This window comes from Oncorhynchus tshawytscha, linkage group LG18 (genome assembly GCF_018296145.1).
Source record: "Oncorhynchus tshawytscha isolate Ot180627B linkage group LG18, Otsh_v2.0, whole genome shotgun sequence".
NCBI lineage: Eukaryota > Metazoa > Chordata > Actinopteri > Salmoniformes > Salmonidae > Oncorhynchus > Oncorhynchus tshawytscha.
This window is the reverse complement of record NC_056446.1, coordinates 19,403,887-19,427,453: the sequence shown is the minus strand read 5'-3', so window position 1 is coordinate 19,427,453 and position 23,567 is coordinate 19,403,887. Positions and strand designations below refer to the sequence as shown.

At 42.8% G+C, this 23,567-nt stretch overlaps 1 protein-coding gene and 1 pseudogene across 1 annotated transcript in view; both read right to left on the bottom strand.

The window, feature by feature from the left end:
- LOC112261915 (sodium-dependent multivitamin transporter-like) overlaps positions 1-7,697 on the bottom strand; it is a 32,256-nt gene extending 24,559 nt beyond the window's left edge. Inside the window, exon 1 of the mRNA XM_024437557.2 lies at positions 7,385-7,697. The gene's annotated coding sequence lies outside the window, so the exon portion shown is untranslated. The remainder of the gene's footprint in view (positions 1-7,384) is intronic.
- A 2,154-nt stretch (positions 7,698-9,851) lies between these two features.
- On the bottom strand, positions 9,852-22,545 carry LOC112261918 (annotated as a pseudogene).
- Positions 22,546-23,567: the final 1,022 nt, after the last annotated feature.

Here is a 23,567-nt window from a genome sequence, read left to right as displayed (position 1 = left end):
CAACCCATGGAGGTCTGGATTTGGAGTCACACTCAAAATTAAAGTGGAAAAATCACACTACAGGCTGATCCAACTTTGATGTAATGTCCTTAAAACAAGTCAAAATGAGGCTCAGAAGTGTGTGTGGCCTCCACGTGCCTGTATGACCTCCCTACAACGCCTGGGCATGCTCCTGATGAGGTTGCGGATGGTCTCCTGAGGGATCTCCTCCCAGACCTGGACTAAAGCATCCGCCAACTCCTGGACAGTCTGTGGTGCAACGTGGCGTTGGTGGATGGAGCGAGACATGATGTCCCAGATGTGATCAATTGGATTCAGGTCTGGGGAACGGGCAGGCCAGTCCATAGCATCAATGCCTTCCTCTTGCTGACACACTCCAGCCACATGAGGTCTAGCATTGTCTTGCATTAGGAGGAACCCAGGGCCAACCGCACCAGCATATGTTCTCACAAGGGGTCTGAGGATCTCATCTCGGTACCTAATGGCAGTCAGGCTACCTCTGGCGAGCACATGGAGGGCTGTGCGGCCCCCCAAAGAAATGCCACCCCACACCATGACTGACCCACTGCCAAACCGGTCATGCTGGAGGATGTTGCAGGCAGCAGAACGTTCTCCACGGCGTCTCCAGACTATGTCACATGTGCTCAGTGTGAACCTGCTTTCATCTGTGAAGAGCACAGGGCACCAGTGGCGAATTTGCCAATCTTGGTGTTCTCTGGCAAATGCCAAACGTCCTGCACGGTGTTGGGCTGTAAGCACCACCCCCACCTGTGGACGTCGGGCCCTCATACCACCCTCATGGAGTCTGTTTCTGACCATTTGAGCAGACACATGCACATTTGTGGCCTGCTGGAGGTCATTTTGCAAGGCTCTGGCAGTGCTCCTCCTGCTCCTCTTTGCACAAAGGCGGAGGTAGCGGTCCTGCTGCTGGGTTTTTGCCCCCCTACGGCCTCCTCCACGTCTCCTGATGTACTGGCCTGTCTCCTGGTAGCGCCTTCATGCTCTGGACACTACGCTGACAGACACAGCAAACCTTCTTGCCACAGCTCGCATTGATGTCCCATCCTGGATGAGCTGCACAACCTGAGCCACTTGTGTGGGTTGTAGACTCCGTCTCATGCTACCACTAGAGTTAAAGCACCGCCAGCATTCAACAGTCACCAAAACATCAGCCAGGAAGCATAGGAACTGAGAAGTGGTCTGTGGTCCCCACCTGCAGAACCACTCCTTTATTGGGGTGTCTTGCTAAATGCCTATAATTTCCACCTGTTGTCTATTCCATTTGCACAACAGCATGTGAAATGTATTGTCAATCAGTGTTGCTTCCTAAGTGGACAGTTTGATTTCTCAGAAGTGTGATTGACTTTGAGTTACATTGTGTTGTTTAAGTGTTGCCTTTATTTTTTTGAGCAGTGTATATTCCTACAACCAGTCACTTTCAGCCCTGTTTACATGTACATCCTTCTCCAGTCACTTGTTATGTATAAACCCACCTGCACATTGAATATAAAGTACTGGCACTGACCTGTATATACATCATTCTCGTATTTATATAACGCATCATAGTTCTTGTGTTTTTTATTCGTTAGTCTATTATATTGTTATTATTTTAGATCCGTTGTATCCTGTGCACATGGCGAATAAACGTTTAAATTTGAAACTATTCTTATTAGAGGTCTACCGATTAAATCGGAATGGCCGATTAATTAGGGAAGATTTCAAGTATTCATAACAATCGGTAATCAGTATTTTTGGACACCGATTTGCCAAATTATTTTTTTTTTTACACCTTTATTTAACTAGGCAAGTCAGTTAAGAACACATTCTTATTTTCAATGACAGCCTAGGAACAGTGGGTTAACTGCCTTATTCAGTGGCAGAACGACATATTTTTACCTTGTCAGCTCGGGGTTTCGTTTTTGCAACCTTCCGGTTACTAGTCCAACGCTCTAACCACCTGCCTTACATTGCACTCCACGAGGAGACTAGTGATTATGTTAAGAATGATTGTTTTTTATAAGATAAGTTGCTAGCGAGCATTAAACGTATCTTGGCTCTTTGCTGCACTCGCGTAACATGTAGTCAGCCTGCCACGCAGTCTCCTCGTAGAGTGAAATGTAAATCGGCAATAATCTGCGTCCAAAAATTCTGATTACCGATTGTTATGAAAACTTGAAATCGGTCAACCTCTGCTTGGCAAACCAGTATTTGGGGAGTTTCTCCCATTCTTCTCTGCAGATCCTCTCAAGTCTGGTTGGATGGGGAGTGTCACTGCACAGCTATTTTCAGGTGTCTCAAGAGATGTTTGATCAGGTTAAAGTCCAGGCTCTGGCTGGGCCACTCAAGGACATTCAGAGACTTGTCCCGAAGCCACTCCTGCTTTGTCTTGGCTGTGTGCTTAGGGTTGTTTTCCTGTTGGAAGGTGAACCTTTGCCCCAGTCGGAGGTCCTGAGTGCTCTGGAGCAGATTTTCATCAAGGATCTCTCAGTACTTTGCTTAGTTTGTCTTTCCCTCGATCCTGACTAGTCTCCCAGTCCCTGCAGCTGAATAACATCCTCCACAGCAGGATGCGGCCACCATGCTTCACCATAGGCATGGTACCAGCTTTCCTCCAGACATGACACTTGACATTAAGGACACAAAGTTCAATCTTGGTTTCATCAGACCAGAGAATCTTGAAACTGATGGTCTGAGAGTCCTTTAGGTACCTTTTGGCAAACTCCAAGCAGGCTGTCATGTGCCTTTTACTGAGGATTGGCTTCCATCTGGCCACTCTACCGCCTGATTGGTGGAGTGCTACAGAGGTGGGAGAACCTTCCAGAAGGACAACCATCTCCACAGAGGAACTCTGGAGCTCTGTCAGAGTGATCTCGGGTTCTTGGTCACCTTCTCGATTGCTCAGTTTGGCCGGGCGGCCAGCTCTAGGAAGAGTCTAGTTTGTTCCAAAATTCTTCCATTTAAGAATGATGGAGGCCACTGTGTTCTTGGGGACAGTCAATGCTGCAGAATTATTTTGGTACCCTTCCCCAGATCGGTGCCTCGACACAATCCTGTCTTGGAGCCCTACGTACAATTCCTTCAACCTCATGGTTTGGTTTTTGCTCTGACGTGCACTGTCAACTGTGGGACCTTATATAGACAGGTGTCTATTTTCCACCATAATTTGCAAATAAATTCATTAAAAATCCTACAATGTGATTTTCTGGATTTTTTTTCTCATTTTCTCTGTCATAGTCAAAGTGTACCTATGATGAAAATTACAGGCCTCTCTCATCTTTTTAAGTGGGAGAACTTGCACAATTGGTGGCTGACTAAATACTTTTTTGCCCCACTGTATATATTTTTGGCTGTGACCTGCGGCTGACTATCAGGCAGTAGGCTTGTCACGATACCAACATTTATTTCTCGATACCAACATACAAACAATATGATACCAGGCCAAGTATCGCGATACCACGGTGAAAAAAGAAAAGTAGCCTAGCATCCGGTTAGCTCCGCCCCCCGGAAGCTTGTTCATGTTTTATAAACATTCTCCAAAAAACTGTCACTGAAATTCACACGTCTACAACACAACTTCACACTGCATAATAGAATGCTGCGTAGAAATGGCTGATTTACTCATATTTGCAAAGGCCTACCTGTGATTTGGCTGGAGGAACGGGAGGAAGGAATATACATCAGTGCAGGCTGCTGAAGAGAAACAGCTTATACTACTGGCTGGAATGGCATCAAACACATAGAAACCATGTGTTTGATACCATTCCAGTCTTTCCGCACCGGCCATTAACAGAAGCCGGTTCTCCCCAATTCAGGTGCCACCGACCTCCTGTGATATACATGCATAATGATCTCCATGTTATTGTGTCAGTAAGGAGAAAACACTGCATGAAACCTTTACTCTTCAGTTAACACACACACACACACTCTTCCTCGCTCTCGTAAAACACACACACACACACACACACACACTCTTCCTCCCACACCGTCTCCCTCGCTCTCGTAAAACACACACACAGCTCCCAACTTTTAAAATGTTCGGCAACAAACAGAATTTAAGGAGCACCAGAATTGAATCGATTGTTGATATAGTTTAGGCTTACATTAGGCCTATAATCCTACCTTTTGAAGCACATCTCATGAGTAGCAAACCCTTTTCCTTTCTTCCTGGGCCAAACAAATTTGCCTAAACCTAATGTCAAGTTACTAGGTTGTTAGTTGGTAACATGATTGTACAACGTTGTTTGTTATCAAACCAATAACTAGTGACCCGGGATTAGTTTAAAATGGCCCGCGACATGATGTGTGAAATCATATAAAATGCACACGAATCCCGATAGAAAGAGAAAAGGTATATCTGGTAACGTGGGTCATATTGTTTTAACCGTTTAAGCTAGAGACAAGTCGTTTTCTTTGCTGTAAAGCTGCATGCGTGTAGCCTCTGACACTCAGAGGCAGCATGACAGTGAACTTGCAAAGTCTACTCTGACTGATCTGTGCTCTTGGTTATAACAGGTGATGAAACGATACGTGTCAACATTGCTCGCTTTGCACTCCGCTCCAATGTAACAAAACGTACAAATCTAACAGAAGACTCATCAGGGTCTGGGTGTGCATCCCTGCTAGCCATCAGGGCTAAATGATATATTGTTTTAGAACTGAAGGTGGAATAGACAGGTGAAGAGTGGACAGAGAAGAGCAGTAGGGCTGGTTGTGGATGAGGCTGGCTGATTACAGCTGTGCAATGCGCATGAAAGTGAACTGGATATTATTGAGACTATAGTGGCTGTTGGTTAAATTCAACTGAATTTATAAACATTTTGTAGCAGGTTCTTTGGATCAGTAGGGCTGAAAAAGTATTCTAAAATGTTGGTATAAGTATCATGACATTTTAGTGCCGTGATATTGGTAAAAGTCCACAATGAAACTGACATCAAAAGTGGAGAATGATAGCCTACCATTTGATTCAATAAATATGTTGAAATGATGATATCACTGGAGTCATTGCAAATACATTGTGCTCCATGGGTAACCTACCTGGAGTTGGCAAACATATTTAATACATAGCCTATAACTTGTGTTTATTGTTGTTGTAGCCTTGTGTTATTATGCAATTATTAATGGCCATGTTTAGTTAATGAAGTTGGAAGTTCTCAATTGTGATCATGGTCACAGTTCTATCGCAACTGCCGATCAGCTGTTATTAGAATGCATTTGACTATAACCTTCAGTCTATCAGATTAGGCAACAATTACAAAATAATATTAAAAAACTATTTTACCTGAATGTTGATGACAAGCATAGGCCGATTCAGTTCATATCCACATTATTAATATTTGATTCAGTGATTAAAATGATGACCCCATCCTCAGTAGTCCATTCAAGCAGGGCAACAGAAGCACTTCCTATCTCAAAATTGCCTCGCTATCATGTTGAATACATTTGTCTGTCAATTTGAACTAAACAAGCTGCTAAAGTGTTCATTTTACATCTTGCCTAGGTTACTGTAGGCTGAAACTAGATGCCGTCCAATCAGGGGCTGTAGGCTACCTGCATCTAGCTAACCAAACTATGACAAAGTTTAATTACAACCATAAACCCAGATTTTAGTCAGTAGGCCTAGCCTATTGAAATGACATGTTAATCTCCCAAATAGGCCATTTATAACAGTTTGTAGTCTTAACACCTGGCACACAAGTCACAATTGAAAGATCATTTTTTAAAGTTTGTCCAAGTGTCTCTTGAACAGAGATCGAAATCCTCTTTCCAACTTTCATCCCTCAAGTTACACTGAACAAAAATATAAAATGCAACATGCAACAATTAACGATTTTACTGAGTTACAGTTCACATAAGGAAATCAGTCAATTGAAATAAATGAATTAGGTCCTAATCTATGGATTTCACATGACTGGGCAGGGGTGCAGACATGGGTGGGCCTGGGAGGGCATAGGCCCACCCACTTGGCAGCTAGGCCAAGTCAATCAGAATACATTTTTCCACACATAAGGGCTTTATTACAGACAGAAATACTCCTCAGCACCCCGTCCCTCCTCCCCTCAGACAATCCCGCAGGTGATGATGCCGGATGTGGAGGTCCTGGGCTGGCGTGGTTACACGTGGTCTGCGGTTGTGAGGCCTGTTGGACATACTGCCAAATATTCTAAAACGAGGTGGTAAATTACCATTCAATTCTCTGGCAACAGCTCTGGTGGACATTCCTGCAGTCAGCATGCCAATTGCACACTCCAGTGAAACTTGAGACATCTGTGACATTGTGTCGTGTGACAAAACTGCACATTTTAAAGTGGCCTTTTGTCCCCTGCACAAGGTGCACCTGTGTAATGATCATGCTACTTAATCATCTTCTTGATATGCCACACCGATCAGGTGGTTGGATTATCTTGGCAAAGGAGAAATGCTCACTAACAGGGATGTAAACAAATTTGTGCACAACATTTGAGAAGTAAGCTTTTTGTGTGTATGTAACATTTCTGGGATATTTTTATTTCAGCTAATGAAACATGGGGCCTACACTCCACATGTTGCATTTATGCTCTTGTTAGTGAATAATTTCTTATGGCATTTTAATTATTTTATTAGGTTAGTCACGTTAACTAGCAATAATTGTTCTGATGGAAAACCGAATTTTGCTCTTCACATTACAAGATAAATTGATATTCCTTCATTTGATTTAGCGTTATGGGGTTAAAAGTGGTTTGGCTAAGTGTGGCAACAACTTTGTTGCTGCGAAACAAAACAATTGGGCTAGTTGTCTGGGCTTGTGGTAGGGTTCTGAGTGGTAACTGCCTGACAACCCTACTCTGCAGAATGGAATTGGGTTGATACCGCGATGTTTGACAGGTCAATCTCGACACATGGAACTTTGTCTTGAAATATGTTACAACCTGGCCACAAGAGCTTGACACAACAGCAACAATTGAAAATAACAAATAAAAAAATAAAGTTAAACGCTAGCAACCGACACGCTGGGTTTAACAATGTTTAGATAAATTATAACGTTACACGGTCATCAGCGATTGCTACATAGCACGTGTAACATTAGCTTGCTACAGTAACAAGCTAGCTCTATTTCAAACAAGAAACTAACTACCACGGACATCAACATAACGTATTTCCCAAGCCAAGTCCCCAGTTGACTATATAACTCAAATGTTAAACTATAAATAAATGAGTTTACGTCCGCGTGGACCTCCTTCCACTGAAGTGAACTTTCAACTCGTGCTTCGGTTTACCGGCATGAGGTTTGAACCAATGTGCTGATGTAAGCATTCAAGACTGTCATCACGATGGCTTGTTTAAATGTCAAGTACACATATCGGGCGACGTTGTTGATTTAGTTGTAAGGAGTACATGCACATCTCACCGTGATCAGATGCGTGAGTCGCCATTCATTCGGTTCGTTATGTTGGAGGAACAAGCGATACGAGCCGCCCATTCTCCTTGATAGCTTCGACACTGCTGCCTTGCTTCACACTTGACTAACATATGCTACTAAATTGCTTCTAATAAGTCTTCCGTGCAAATAATGTCCATCATCTCGAGTAATAGCAGAAAACCCTTACTTGGGGGTCCTCATGTTTATCACGAACAGAATGTTTACCACCAATTTAATCGTGACCTTAAAATGCATGGATCATACAGGACATGTGTATATACAGTGCTTAATTTGTAAATCAGGAGGTGCGGGTGTTGTGCGGAAAAGCTCCCCCTTCCAGAATCCCCCCCACGCACTCTATTTTTCGTTGCTGCGACTTGTTGCTAGTTGAGATTCCTGTTCACGTTGGGCTGCATTTCATTATATTTTTAATGTCGGTTTGATTGCGGGGAGGCACTAGTAATGTCTGCAGTTTTCGGTTTGGCTATTTGTTTCAAGTGTATTAGTCTGTAAATACATATTTTTGTCAAAATTCGTCATCTCTCCCACGTCTTATTCAAGTAGTTGTTCTGAAATGTTTATTGCTTGCCTACATTTTACTTCCTCCTCTGTTTTAATATAACACACATACATTAAAAATTCATTTCGGTTGACTATGACGTGAAGTTTGTTCTATAGAAAGTATTTGACCTATGCCACAAAATTAAGGAAATTAGATGGGGGGATTCCGGCAGGCCACATTGACAATGGAGAAAATGTTAAGTTAATTTCCTACAATTCTACACATTTTTCCGTAGGGTGGAGATAAATGCAAAATGAGTATAATTGCATGACATTTGTTATAAAAGGGGCAGAGATACATTTTTGCAGTTCTAAAGCTAATTTCCTGCAATTATACCCATTTTGCCATGGGGTGATGTTGGTAGTTTTAAAGTTATTTTCCTGCAAATGTACACATTTTGCCATGACTTATGTCATGTTATTGATAACTGAGTAAAAGTGACTAACAAAATCAATGGGGGCCCCCTGGAGGTCAGGACATCTGGGAACATGGCCAGTTGGTATACAGCCATGATTACTATAAGTTTAAGTAATTGCTAAAACTAACTTATCAATCTAAATAGTTAGCTGATCAACTAATTGAGTGACTGACAAAATAAGAGAGACACTGCTAATGCACAACCAAATTTCAAAATGTTACTTAGTGTACTCCACTAGCGGCCGGGGGCCCTAAGCAACTGCTTATGCGTGTAGCTGGTCATGAATAGAGCCGATGTGACTCCTTACTCTACACTGAAAAAAATATGACTGCAACATGTAAAGTGTTGGTCCCATGTTTGATAAGCTGAAATAAAAGATCCCAGAAATGCAACAAATGTACAATACGCTTATTTCTCAAAAATGTTGTGCACAAATGTGTTCACATCCCTATTTGTGAGCATTTCTCCTTTACCAAGATTATCCATCCACCTGGCAGGTGTAGCATATCAAGAAGTGGATGAAACAACATGCTCATTACACAGGCACCCCTTGTGCTGGGGACAGTGAAAGGCCACTCTAAAATGGGCCATTTTTTCACACAACACAATGCCACAGATGTCTGAAGTTTTGAGGGAGTGTGCAATTGGCATGCTGACTGCAGAAATGTCCACCAGAAATGTTGCCAGAGAATTGAATGGTCATTTCTCAACCATATGTCACCTCCAACATTGTTTTAGAGAATTTGGTGGTACGTCGAACCGGCCTCACCAGCAGACCACATATGGCATCGTGTGGGCGAGCAGTTTGCTCATTTGGTGGTGGGGTTACGGAAACCCAACACAATTGCATTTTATCGATGGCAATTTGAACGCACAGAGATACCGTGACGAGATCCTGAGGTTCATTGTCGTGCCATTCATCCACCGCCATCCTTGTTTCAGCATGACACAATTCCTGGAAGCTGAAAATGTTCAATGGCCATGGCCACCAGATGTCACCTATTGAACATGTTTAGGATGCTCTGGATCAACGTACGACAGCGTGTACCAGTTCCCGCCAATATCCAGCGACTTCGCATAGCCATTGAAGAGGATTGAGAACATTCTACAGGCCACAATCAACAACCTGATCAACCCCATGCAAAGCAGATGCCTAATTTATTTCTAATGACTTATTTTCTTATTTGAACTAACTCTTTGAAATTGTTGCATGCTGCATTTATATGTTTAAGTATACATGTCAGAAAGGCATGTTTGATCTACATAGCCTATTTATCTTAACATTTCAAAACATCCAATACTGCCGAATCCAGGTATCTTTTTTTCTTCTTACTCCAGCATCAGGACCGTACATCAATAGACACATTGTGGTTGGTTAGGGCTTTATCATCTACATCTTCAGTGTGGTGTCATTAAAAATGGTCAGTTGAAAAAAATTGAGGCATTAAAAAAAGGCAACATTGTCTGCACCCAAGTACAAAATCGTTTCAGTTTATTGAAAAACATTAATCTCACATACATAGTAAGCATAATTACATCCCCTCAACAACCTGAAGGGTAAAAGCGAGTAGCGATAAAGCTATTAGAACCTCCTTCATACGGAGCCTCTGCAGAGGTGGTAACATGAGATTAGACTGTTCAACAAAACAGAGAGACAAACTGCTGTCTAATCACAACGTAGTCCAGAGAGGGCTTAGGGCTTTCCATGTGTAAAATTCTGATCAGGTCCAGTATGAACTCTGCCAGCTGGGTCCCAGTGGTGGTAAGACAAAGATGAATTGAATCCTTATGAATCTGTAAGGGATCAAAAAAAATATATACATTCTCATGCCACACTGGGCAATTCATAATCTTGCAGACATGAAGGAAATGACTTACAGAACCACCAATGAGTAGGCTATGAAAAAAAAAAAAAAAAGGGTTCATCACTGGCTCTAGGAAAAAGTATGACGTTAAAGTGTCTGTCGTGCAGCCTCAGTTTAGCTGCCTGATGATTGAGTTAACGTCCATCCCTCTGGGCCCTGGGTTGCCAATGTTCTTCAAAAGACCTGCCTTGTCCCTGGCAGTGTGACGAGCCACAGACAGCCTGAACGGCCATATGTAGTTTCTGACCACACAGAAGTTCATCCCCACAGAGTAGATCTCATGGATCAGGTCCTCTAGACAGATTATGCCGTATTTGCCTGAGAGGAGATGGAAACATTGTACATGTATCTCAATGAATATCACTGTCGGAAAACCACCATTTCATATTTTCTGTATGATCTGAGCGTGATGCAACATTTTGATTGCTAAATTTGACATGCACATACAAAATGTATCAAGACTTGTTACATCATACTGATGAAAAATACATACTATAAATGGATCCTTACCCATATGCTGCTCAATGAGTGTGTTGTCTGTGAGAGCGACCTTTCGCTTGTTAATCTTTGCCTGTCCTCTTTTCAAGATCAGCTCACAAACAGACTTCAAGTTGGGAAACCTGTTTAGTGTGAATAATTCACCATCATTAGTACAATACATTGTCAAACTAGCTGGTTCTACAAGTTATGTGAAATGTCTTCATTGCAAGCTCTAAACCCAACAATGCAGTATTACTGAACAAAAATATAACATGCAACATTTTAAAAGATTTTACTGAGTTACAGTTCGTACAGAAATCAGTCAATTAGGTCCCCAATTTATGGATGTCATATTACTGGGATTAGATAGTTAGTCACAGATCCATAGAAATAAATTAAAAAGGGGCGTGGTGTGACCATTTTCCTTATGCAGAGAGACACCTTCTCAGAGTTGATCAGACTTGATTGTGGCCTGTGGAATGTTGACCCACTTCTCTTCGATGGCTGTGCGAAGTCTCTGAATATTGCCGGGAACTGGAACACGCTGTCGTACGTCAATCCAGAGCATCTCGGACATGCGTGACATGTCTGGTGAGTATGCAGGTCATGGAAGAATTGGGACATTCAGCTTCCAGGAATTGTGTAAAGATCCTTGCGAAATGGGGCCGTGCATTATGCTGAAACATGAGGTGATGGCGGTGGATGAACTGCAGGACAAAGGGCCACCGGATTTTGTCACGGTATCGCTGTGCCATTGATAAAATGCAATTTTGTTAGTTCTCCGTAGCTTATGCCATAACCACATTATGGGGCACTCTGTTCAATACATTGACATCAGCAAACTGCTTGCCCACAACGCCATACACGTTATCTGCCATGTGCCCGGTACAGTTGAAACCGGGATTCATCCACGAAGACCACACTTCTCCAGTCTGCCAGTGGCCATCGAAGGTGAGCATTTGCCCACTGAAGTCGGTTACAACGCCAAACTGCAGTCAGGTCAAAACCCTGATGAGGACGACGAGCACGCAGATCAACTTCCCTGAGACAATTTCTGCAGAAATTCTTCACAAACCCACAGTTTCATCAGCTGTCCAGGTGGCTGGTCTCAGACAATCCTGCAGATTATGAATCCAGATGTAGAGATCCTGGACTGGCGTGGTTACACGTGGTCTGCAGTTGTGATGACGGTTGGACGCACTGCCAAATTCTCTAAAATGACGTAGGCAGCTTATGGTAGAGAAGGGAACATGACATTTTGGCAACAGCTCTGGTGGACATTCCTGCAGTGAGTATGCCAATTGCACGCTCCCTCATAACTTGAGACATCTGTGGCATTTTGTTGTGTAACAAAACTGCACATTTTACAGTGGCCTTTTGTCCCAAGAACAAGGTGCACCGGTGTAATGATCATGCTGTTTAAATCAGCTTCATGATATGCCACACCTGTCGTCAGGTAAAATGCTCCTTAACAGGGATGAAAACAAATGTGTACATTTGAGGGAAATAAGCTTTTTTTGCAAATGGAACATTTCTGGGATGTTTTATTTCAGATAATGAAACATGGGACCAATACTTTACATGGTTTATATTTTTGTTCTATGTGAAAATAAGGTCGAACAAAACACAAGAAATACAAACAGGACATGAGAAAGTAAACCATAGACAGGGTCAGTTCTAATACCATATTTATCATGTGCAGGGATACTGGAGTGATAGGGGTAGATAGGTATAGGGGTAAGGTGACTAGGCCTCTGGATATATGATAGAGTAGCAACAGTGTACATATTTGTATGTGAATGTGTGTGCATGAGTATAGGGTCAGTATCAATGTGTATGCATGTTATGTGTGTCAGTAAATGACTGTGCATGAGTGTGCATAGACAGTGCAAAAATAAAATGCACTATATACAAAAGTATGTGGAAACGCCTTCAAATTAGTGGATTCTGCTATTTCAGCCACACCCATTGCCAACAGGTGCATAAAATCAAGCACACAGCCATGCAATCTCCATAGACAAACACTGGCAGACTTTCAACGTGGCAACGTCATAGAGTTCCACCTTTTCAACAAGACTGTCCTGGTTCAAATGTAATCAGTGTTACTGTGAAGTGTAAACGTCTAGGAGCAACAACAGCTCAGCTGCAAAGTGGTAGGAAACAGAAAGGGACCGTCGAGTGCTGAAGCTCGTAGCGCGTCAAAAATGGTCGTTCCTTGGTTGCAACACTCACTACAAAGTTCCAAACGGCCCCTGGAAGTAACGTCAGCACAATAACTGTTCGTTGGGAGCTTCATGAAATGGGTTTCCATGGCCGAGCAGCCGCACACAAGCCTAAGTTCACCATGCACAATGCCAAGCTTCGGCTGGAGTGGTGTAAAGCTTGCCGCCACTGGACCCTGGAGCAGTGGAAATGCGTTATCTGGAGTGATGAATCACGCTTCAACATCTGGCAGTCCGATAGATGAATCTGGGTTTGATGGATGCCATGCAAACGCAACCTGCCCGAATGCATAGTGCCAACTGTAAAGGTTTGGTGAAGGAAGAATAATGGTCTGGGGCTGTTTTTCATGGTCGGGCTAGGCCCTTAGTTCCAGTGAAGGGAAATCTTAACACTACAGCATACAATGACATTCTTGACAAATCTGTACTTCCAACTTTGTGGCAACAGTTTGGGGAAGGCTCTTTCTTGTTTCAGCATGACAATGCCCAAGTACAAAGTGAAGTCCACACCAAAATGATTTCTAGAGATTGGTGTGGAAGAACTTGACTGGCCTGCACAGAGCCCTGACCTCAACCTCATAGAACACCTTTGGGATGAATTGGAACACCGAATGCGAGCCAGGCCTAGTCGCCCAACATCAGTGCACGACCTCACTAATGCTCGTGGCTGAATGGAGGCAAGTCCCCGCAGCAATGTTCCAACATCTAGTGGAAAGCATTTCCAGAAGAGTGGAGGCTGTTATAGCAACAAAGCAACATATTAATGCCCATGATTTTGGAATAAGATGTTAGAGCAGGTGTCCACATACTTTTGGTCACATAGTGTACAAGGGTCAACTCAGTCCGTGTAGCCATTTTGTTTAATATTTAGCAGTCTTAAGGCCTTGGGATAGAAGCTGTTCAGGAGCCGGTTGACATCAGACTTGATGCACTGGTACCGCGTGGAAGCAGAGAGAACAGTCTATGGCTTTGGTGACTGGAGTCTAATGATTGTCCTTTCACACCGCTGTTGCGCCTTCGACTGTGCGTGGACCATTTTAAGACCTTAGTGATTTGGACACAAAGGAACTTGAAGCTATTGACCCGCTCCACTGCAGTCCACGATCTGCGCCTTGGTCTTACTGACGTTGAGGGAGAGGTTGTTGTCCAGGCACCACACTGCCAGGTCACTGACCTCTTCCCTGTAGGATATATCATTGTCGCGGTGATCAAGTCTACCAGCGTCGTGTTGTCAGCAAACTTGGTGTTGTGGGTGTGCCATAACCAGCCTTTCAAAGCACTTCATGATTGCAGATGTGAGTGCTACAGGGTGGTAGTCATTGTAGCATGACGCCTTAGAGTTAATAGGAACAGGAATGATGGATGCTGGTCAATTTAAGACATGGGGATTACAGACTGGGACAAGGAAGTCGAAAATGTTAAGATGCCTGCCAGCTGTTCTGCGCATGCTCTGAGAACGCATCTTGGAATGATGGCCGGCCCCGCGAGTGTTGACCCGATTAAGACCTTACTCACTTCAGCCTAGGAGAGCGAAATCGCCCAGTCCTCTGAGTCAGTGGAGGCCCTCACGCACAGCACAGTATGCTGTTATTGTTGTTGAGTTCTTCTGGTAGAGCAGCATCATTGGGAAAACGATGGCAGGATCTTCCCTTGTAATCTGTAATCGACTGTAGCCCCTGCCACATGCTGGAGTCGGAGTCTGGAATATGATTCCACCTTATTCCTACATTGTCCTTTTGCTCATTTGATGACTCTGCGGAGGTCATGTACTTGATCCCGTCCTCAGCCATAGCCTCAAGGCTGGCTGCCCTGTGCGCGGTAGCCCTGTCCTTTAGCTTAGCGCCAACCTCAGTGTTAACCCAGGGTTTTTGATTGGGGAAGCAATGAACCATCACTGTGGGGACATTGCCAATGCATTTCGTAATGAAGCCGGTGACTGAGGTGGTGAGCTCGTTGAGTCTCGTAACATATTCCAATCAGCTCGAGCAAAGCAGTCCTGTCGCATAATCTCTGATTACGATTATCATTTCTCAACGGAACAAGTCACAGATACTTCCTGTTTGAGCTTCTGCTAAACTTGATCTGATTTGCAGAATGGGGATGAGGGAGGGTGTTGTATGCCTGCTTGTGGGTAGAGTAACAGTGGTCTAGGACTTTATCGCCCCTAGTGGTGAAGGAGAAGTGTTGGAAGTTGGGCATCACGTGTCTTAACGACGCAGAATTAATATCGCCGGCAACAAGAAAAGCAGCCTCCGGGGGCAAGTTTTCCTGCTTGTTTATAATTTGTTATTTTTTTTGTTCTGAGTCATGACAACAGCTGAAAACTCCCTCGGGAGGTACAAGGGTCGGCATTTGATCATCAGGTGAACAATGGTTTGAGACTTCCACCGTGCTCGAGTCAGAAAACCATTTGTTGTTGATGAGATAAACTCCTCCCCATTTCCTTGACAGTCCGCTTAGTGAATGGAGAAGCCATCAAGCTGGATAGCCATTGGGGCAATGTTTCCTCCAAGCTGCGCGTGGGAGCACAGCTCCCCAGGGACTGCTGGGCAGAAGAAAAATCAGCTCGTTCAGAGAAGCACGAGATTGAACTCCACTCAACTTCCTTTAGTTAACACCATTAACTTTTCCCTTTACCGTGGGAAGTGTGATCAAATTAACGCAATATCCACTTTCAATGCAACATACCAAAACAAAAACGAGCTATGCAAGAGATTGCAACTCAGACCCATACCCTACACAGAGCCCCATAACCAATCTAAGCTGCAGTAAGCCAAAATGCAAATAGACCATTGGTCTATGTGACCCGATTCAGGAAACTAGGCGTATGTCGCAAGTCACAACTTCACAGGAGAGCCGTTAGAACGTAAAGAATGTTATCTAGCTACATTTAACAAAATACTCATCTTAGTGTGCCAGAGCTACTACTGAGCTACTGCCAACTACTTCTCTGATAGAGTTCAGTGTGTCAAATCGGAGGGTCTGCTGTCCGGACCTCTGGCAGTCTCTATGGGGGTGCCACAGGGTTCAATTCTTGGACCGACTCTCTTCTCTGTATACATCAATGAGGTCGCTCTTGCTGCTGGTGAGTCCCTGATCCACCTCTACGCAGACGACACCATTCTGTATACTTCCGGCCCTTCTTTGGACACTGTGTTAACAACCCTCCAGGCAAGCTTCAATGCCATACAACTCTCCTTCCGTGGCCTCCAATTGCTCTTAAATACAAGTAAAACTAAATGCATGCTCTTCAACCGATCGCTACCTGCACCTACCAGCCTGTCCAACATCACTACTCTGGACGGCTCTGACTTAGAATACGTGGACAACTACAAATACTTAGGTGTCTGGTTAGACTGTAAACTCTCCTTCCAGACCCATATCAAACATCTCCAATCCAAAGTTAAATCTAGAATTGGCTTCCTATTTCGCAACAAAGCATCCTTCACTCATGCTGCCAAACATACCCTTGTAAAACTGACCATCCTACCAGTCCTCGACTTTGGCGATGTCATTTACAAAATAGCCTCCAATACCCTACTCAACAAATTGGATGCAGTCTATCACAGTGCAATCCGTTTTATCACCAAAGCCCCATATACTACCCACCATTGCGACCTGTATGCTCTCGTTGGCTGGCCCTCGCTTCATACTCGTCGCCAAACCCACTGGCTCCATGTCATCTACAAGACCCTGCTAGGTAAAGTCCCCCTTATCTCAGCTCGCTGGTCACCATAGCATCTCCCACCTGTAGCACACGCTCCAGCAGGTATATCTCTCTAGTCACCCCCAAAACCAATTCTTTCTTTGGCCGCCTCTCCTTCCAGTTCTCTGCTGCCAATGACTGGAACGAACTACAAAAATCTCTGAAACTGGAAACACTTATCTCCCTCACTAGCTTTAAGCACCAACTGTCAGAGCAGCTCACAGATTACTGCACCTGTACATAGCCCACCTATAATTTAGCCCAAACAACTACCTCTTTCCCAACTGTATTTAATTTTAATTTATTTATTTATTTTGCTCCTTTGCACCCCATTATTTTTATTTCTACTTTGCACATTCTTCCATTGCAAAACTACCATTCCAGTGTTTTACTTGCTATATTGTATTTACTTTGCCACCATGGCCTTTTTTGCCTTTACCTCCCTTCTCACCTCATTTGCTCACATTGTATATAGACTTGTTTATACTGTATTATTGACTGTATGTTTGTTTTACTCCATGTGTAACTCTGTGTTGTTGTATGTGTCGAACTGCTTTGCTTTATCTTGGCCAGGTCGCAATTGTAAATGAGAACTTGTTCTCAACTTGCCTACCTGGTTAAATAAAGGTAAAATAAAATAAAATAAATAAAAAGAGAGCAGAATAACTGATTCATTTTTGAACACTCAATACCTGTTGAATATGTCCGTGTCAGTAAACATTGGCAACAAAGCGTAATTCGATTGTTGCCAGCAGCACAGTTAGTCACCAACGCTCTGGATAGCCAGCTCTGCTAGGGTGAATAAAATGGTCAGAGTGGGGTGTTCTCTCATTATGTGTCTGGAAGTAGCTAGCCAATGTTAGCCAGTTAGCTTGGGTGCTTGACTGTCGTTGTGAGGTCAGAGCTTTTGGATTAACCTTACTTATTGGCCAGAGTGTCCAGTGTGCGCTCTGAAGGCGAAACGCTCTGCATTTACAAATGGACAATCTGTCACCAACGCTCTGGATTACATAACAGCCTAACCAGCTATGCTAGGGTGAGTAATGTTCAGTGAGCTGTTCTCTCTCTCTCTTAAAATGCCTGGAAGTACCTGGCAAGTTAGTACAGAATGCTCAGATCAACTCTTAAAGAGATGGGTGTGGCTAAGGCATAAGAGGGTGAGAACAATGTTGATTGGGTGTAGACAAAGGGCACTACAATAGTAGTACCAAAACAGTGAAAGACTTAAAGCATAATTACTTTCCCATTGTTTCCTCAAATGCAGTGTATGATATACCATTTTGTAGCTCCGAGTCTCTACTTGAAATTCAAAATGTTGCTACAAGACCGAATCCAGCTGGTGAGTCACACATGGATTTATGCCATTCACTTTGAACTGTTTTACAACATAAGCCACGTCGATTATTATGTGCTTGTTTTGCAATCAAAGAAAGAGCTGCATGTAGCCACGTGTGCACTTTTGTTCATATTCTTTGCTAGATAGTGAGTTATTAGGCCAGTTATAGCTCATTTATAGTCAGCAATGTGGGAGTGATTGCTTCCAATAAGGGCACTAAACATGTATATTTCTAGCCATCTTTGAAAAGAGTCAGGTCGAGATTTTTATGTCTTACAATGGGGCAATGTTGTTATTTGAGACAGGCTTGAATAAGTGACGTCGCCAATAGGCAGAGTGTAGCATAATATGTCCGATTGTCTGGAATAATGGTATGGGAATAAGGAATGTTGTTTCTTGTTCCTGTTCCTAGTTTTTTGCATCAAACACCACAACAAAATGTTTAGTCACCTTATCTGAAGGACAAGTGGATAAACAGGTTAATGTCAAGTTTTTTTCACCTAAAAGTCTCACGGAACATAGGCCTACATTGAACACCACACATTGGCTACTAGTGTAGGCTGAATGATAGAACAGCTATTTACATGTTAAGATGTTATGGGATGCATTTTCTCCATTGTTAAAAAAAAATTATGGTAGGCCGCTCTGATAGGCCCACACTACTTGGCCACTTAAAATTGTCAATTAAATCGGGTACAGCCTCACTGTTCACAGTAAGCGCGCACCAGAAATTTCACAAGGTTCACATGTTTGCCCTCAGCAGACCTGAAATTCTCAGTGACTAAAAATATTAGAGGGAACATTGCATTGTATCTTGTCCGAAAGTCATGTTTCAGAACAGCAGAGAATATTGCAGTCCCTTTAATAGCAAATCCGCGATCGGAGGTCATCCATCTTATTTTCAAGTGACTGAACAGATGAGTCGAAGTTGAAGGCGGAATTGAGATAAGCAACTGCCGATCTGGTGTTCAAAAGTTATTGTCGGTTATAAGAAGTGACCTCATTACATCAAGTTGCTAAGCTTTTCATTCTCAAGTCAGACCCTCCCTTCTTACTTACCCCAATGCCACATAAGGCTCAACCATTTTCAACATGGCCATAGAGGTCTCGTTCATTTTGACAAAGGCACCGCTGAAGATCTTTCTTAGTCATAACATCTGAACCACCTTCTGAACTCCAGGACTCTTTCAATCCTGCACAGACAGAAAACATGAAAATATGACCTCGATATTCAGCCAGACCACTAAAGAGGAACTGGTGAAAGTGTAATTTCAGATGATTGTGCATTGTCACTACTCCATTGTGAGTATACACAATAGGTGTGTGAACACAAACAGTTTCAGCTCTATTCTTCAGCTGCAACAGCCTAAAGTGTCTACATATCAAAGCACTTAAAATGGTTTGAGAATAGTGTTTATTTTAATTTGTTCTTAGTCTGGTTATTTTTTTTTTGAAGTAGTCGTGTTCTTTGGTTGTGGTGTTCTTGTACAATAGTTCTCATGTTCTGTATTGTGTGGACACCAGGAAGAATAGCTACTGCTTCAACAGCTAATGGGGATCTGAATAAAAGATTAGCTCAAAAAGGGCTGCCAACAGCTTTATTTGCACCACCATTGCAATCAGATCATGTAGCTACAGATTTCAGTCACTCACTCTCTGATGCGGACAGCGAAGGCCAGTCTGTTCTTTGCAGAGGGCATGGCTGGAGCTGGTCTGTGAGCTGATCTCCTGATACGGGTTTCATCGCGATGCTTTCTATGGCTATCCTTCAGGAAGTCCTCCAAGCGCTTGAACTTCAAGGGTTTGCCGTTGGATACCTGGATGAACACAATCTACACTTGTTGATGTCCAACAAATTCATCAAAACGTTTATGGTAAATGACTGGAAGACCACTATGGTAAAACTGACCACAGCTAACTACCTTTCCCTTCTCTAGAAGTGCACGGTTTTGTGGCTTTGATGGCCTTCCTCTTCTTCAGAAGGTTCTCAGGAACCAACTTTATCACCCTCTTCGCTCTAAACACGTTTCAGATTTGATTAGTCGTATGTACAGGATACACATGGTATACTCCGTCCAACGAAATGCACACTATCTGGTTCCTTCTCGACAATGCAACAATAAGAAATTATAAGATAATACGAACATCAACACGTATATACAGATTATACAATGGTGAGACAAAAATTAAAGCACACTGAACTATAGACAACTTCCCAGTACATAACACTGACGTCATGCACAGATGCGAGCGACTCTTGGTGGCAGTAAGAAAGACGTCGCCATCTGCGCCAATTCAACAGCCTATATTTACGTTATTACTCATACGCTAATAATTATGTTTTGATTATTGATTGAACAGTCGCAAAGATTGCATTTGGTTGTGGTATTTTCAGGAGTTGGCTAGAATACTAACGCTCACTGATATAGGCTGTAGCTAAAGCTAGCCAAAGAGCCATTTTACTGGTTGAAGTGTTTTAAGTATAACGCAGTTGATTTGCGATGACAAACACATTAAGCGTGACATTCATGCGAACATTAAAATCCTAAAGTGGTGTTAAATGTACTCATAAGAAACTACCCCTTGTTCTGCCACCAATTTGGGCGCATCGCCCTTGTGCGACAATGTTTGCAAACATAGAAATGGGTCTATTGACAAGGTTAGTCCCCTATCCAGCTGTGACAAAAAAATGCATGACATTCGGATCTGATTGAGTGAAATGAGGCTAGCTAGCCAGTATTTGAAAGCAAACGAAAATAAAGTTACTAGTTACATGCCATGCTGATCACATTGCACAATTATTTGTTTGCAGATTGTGTCGTATTACCTGTGTCGAACCCGTAAAATGTCATTATGTTTGCATAGTTCCGGCTGATGGGACTATCATGTGTAACTGACCAATTTATCTAGCGCTCTGTATTGCTTATCTTTCAGACAAATCATACAAATACACGGCTTGACGGACTTCTATTGGACTGACATTTAAACTAGAGAATGTATGAATATTATTAATTTAGCAAAGGATGCACTTAGATCGACATGAAAACATACGTACTCAGAATCCAGTTCTGCCATCACGAATCCGATGCATGCGTAACAATATGTGCTGTCGCAGAAAAACTACGTCGGAGACTCCCCATCCTTGCTATGTCTAATCTGCCACCTAGTGGCGTGCGAAGCGAAAAACAATAACAAGTGTTCAGTCTCTCTCTAAAAACAATAGGTATTGTCTTGAACATATTTCTGACATGACAATGTGTATGTAAAGTACAATGTGTACGAAATAAATGGAGGAATAAACTGAACTGTGCAAACTGACTTCATTGCCAAATTAGAGTTATCCCACTATGTGAACTTCATCTCCGAGGTACAACACAGATGCTTGTTAAAACACTAAAAAAAACATTCATAACAAAAACCTCTATAAGAGGATTTTACATCTCTATGGTGACAATTCAAGTGCAGCTTGCTTCCTTGCCCTCTCCTCGGGAACGAGCCTATTTGCTGTCATTGTGCGTGCACGAGCTACCATTGTTTGTTTGTGTAGCGACATGTTGAAAATGGCGGAGGGGAGAGACCTACGCGACATAAAGAGTCAAATATGAGTAAAACGTGAATGACAATTTCAAAACCGCAAATTGGATTTCGTAATAACTTAATTTTTGAAGGCGATACGGAGTAATGTATAGCTGAAAACAGCGACACTATTTTGAAACTGGCTTTGAATTAGCCAACATTGCTAATCTCGCTAGCTTCAATAGTGTGTTTTTTTTTACTCGCAGGCTTGTTTGTCAACATTAGCCAACAACCATGTTCTCCCTGGCTTGTGTTAGACTGCAGCGCCAGACCACATTATCCATAGCGTGTGGAAGAGATTGATTCATGGAGCGGCAGAACAGAAAACCAAGGCACCCGAACTAGCTGGCACTGGCCGCCCAATTTACGGGCATTACTGTTAAATATTTACATCCGAATTAGCCCATTTATGCATGGAAATTGAGCGTCTAACTTTAACCAACGACAGATTGCATTGAAATTGAATAAATACAGAAGATAAACACCAGCGTATACGGAGATTGAGGCAGGTAAGTCAGCACAACACCCTGCAGAACTGCCGCAAAATAGTTTGGACTAAACCAGATTTAGCCGCGGACTGCGAACAAGCTAACGTTAGCTAGTAGCGAAGGATCAAACGTGAAGTGGGCCAGTTAGCCAGCTAACGTTGACCTTCCAATAAATCATTCAATTGAAACCATGTATTTGGTAACGATATATTAAAACGTTAATTTGTGAGATTGCAAACAAGTTGATTTGTTGGAGAAGTTTGTTGCATGTAAGGAAGACGGCTATCGCCAACGTTGAATCCTTGACCCAGGAATGGATGTGATTTTTGTCAATGTCTCGTTATGGAGTAGTAGAACACGTGCCTCTTGTTTGCCAGTTGGCGAGCTATCTTCGATCCAATTAATTTTTTTCATTAGCTACATTAGTGTCCCTATTTGGTTAATCAAACATTATAGTACCGTTTGGATTAAGTGCGACCACGCTGGGAAGTTAAAGTTCTCCCTACCTAGCCATTGATTCAAGGTGAATTGGGCGTATTTTTATTGGCCAAGGTAGCTAATCAATTAGGGATCCATTTGTGACGATGTTAACTTCATTGACTGATTTGCACCTGCGTGATTGGACTGGAGAGTGAGGCTCAATTATAGAATTATGGACGTTGCTTTGGCCACACGACCAGTCAGACATTTTCATCGGTCAAATTCAAGTACATATAGTAGTACATATAGTGACATTGTCTTCCGTTGTGGACTGTCTTTTGTTACACATAGTATTTTATACCATGGTATTGTTGAATTACTTGTTTTTGATTGGCATTCTAGAGCATGCATTAGTTCCCTTTATAGAGTACAACAGTGTGAGTCATAAAACCTAGTGTCAAGCAAAGAAATGGTTCTAATAATTTTACCACCATTCATTTTCCCCATACGGGTTTTTAGAAACACTTAAAGTAAGGGCTGTGTTTTTTGTAGGCTTACCCTGGCGTGATGTTTTGATAACTGTGTAAATCTCTCTAGAACAAGGTGACTTATCACTATATTCGCCTGTATTTACCCCCCTATCTAATAAATTGGCTACGTTTCTTTAAATTTGACAATTCTGTGTACTCTCGTGTGGCAGTTTTACATTGACGCTACCTGTTAGCAAATCAAATTTATTTATATAGCCCTTCGTACATCAGCTGATATCTCAAAGTGCTGTACAGAAACCCAGCCTAAAACCCCAAACAGCAAGTAATGCAGGTGTAGAAGCACGGTGGCTAGGAAAAACTCCCTAGAAAGGCCAAAACCTAGGAAGAAACCTAGAGAGGAACCAGGCTATGTGGGGTGGCCAGTCCTCTTCTGGCTGTGCCGGGTGGAGATTATAACAGAACATGGCCAAGATGTTCAAATGTTCATAAATTACCAGCATGGTCCAATAATAATAAGGCAGAACAGTTGAAACTGGAGCAGCAGCACTGCCAGGTGGACTGGGGACAGCAAGGAGTCATCATGTCGGGTAGTCCTGGGGCATGGTCC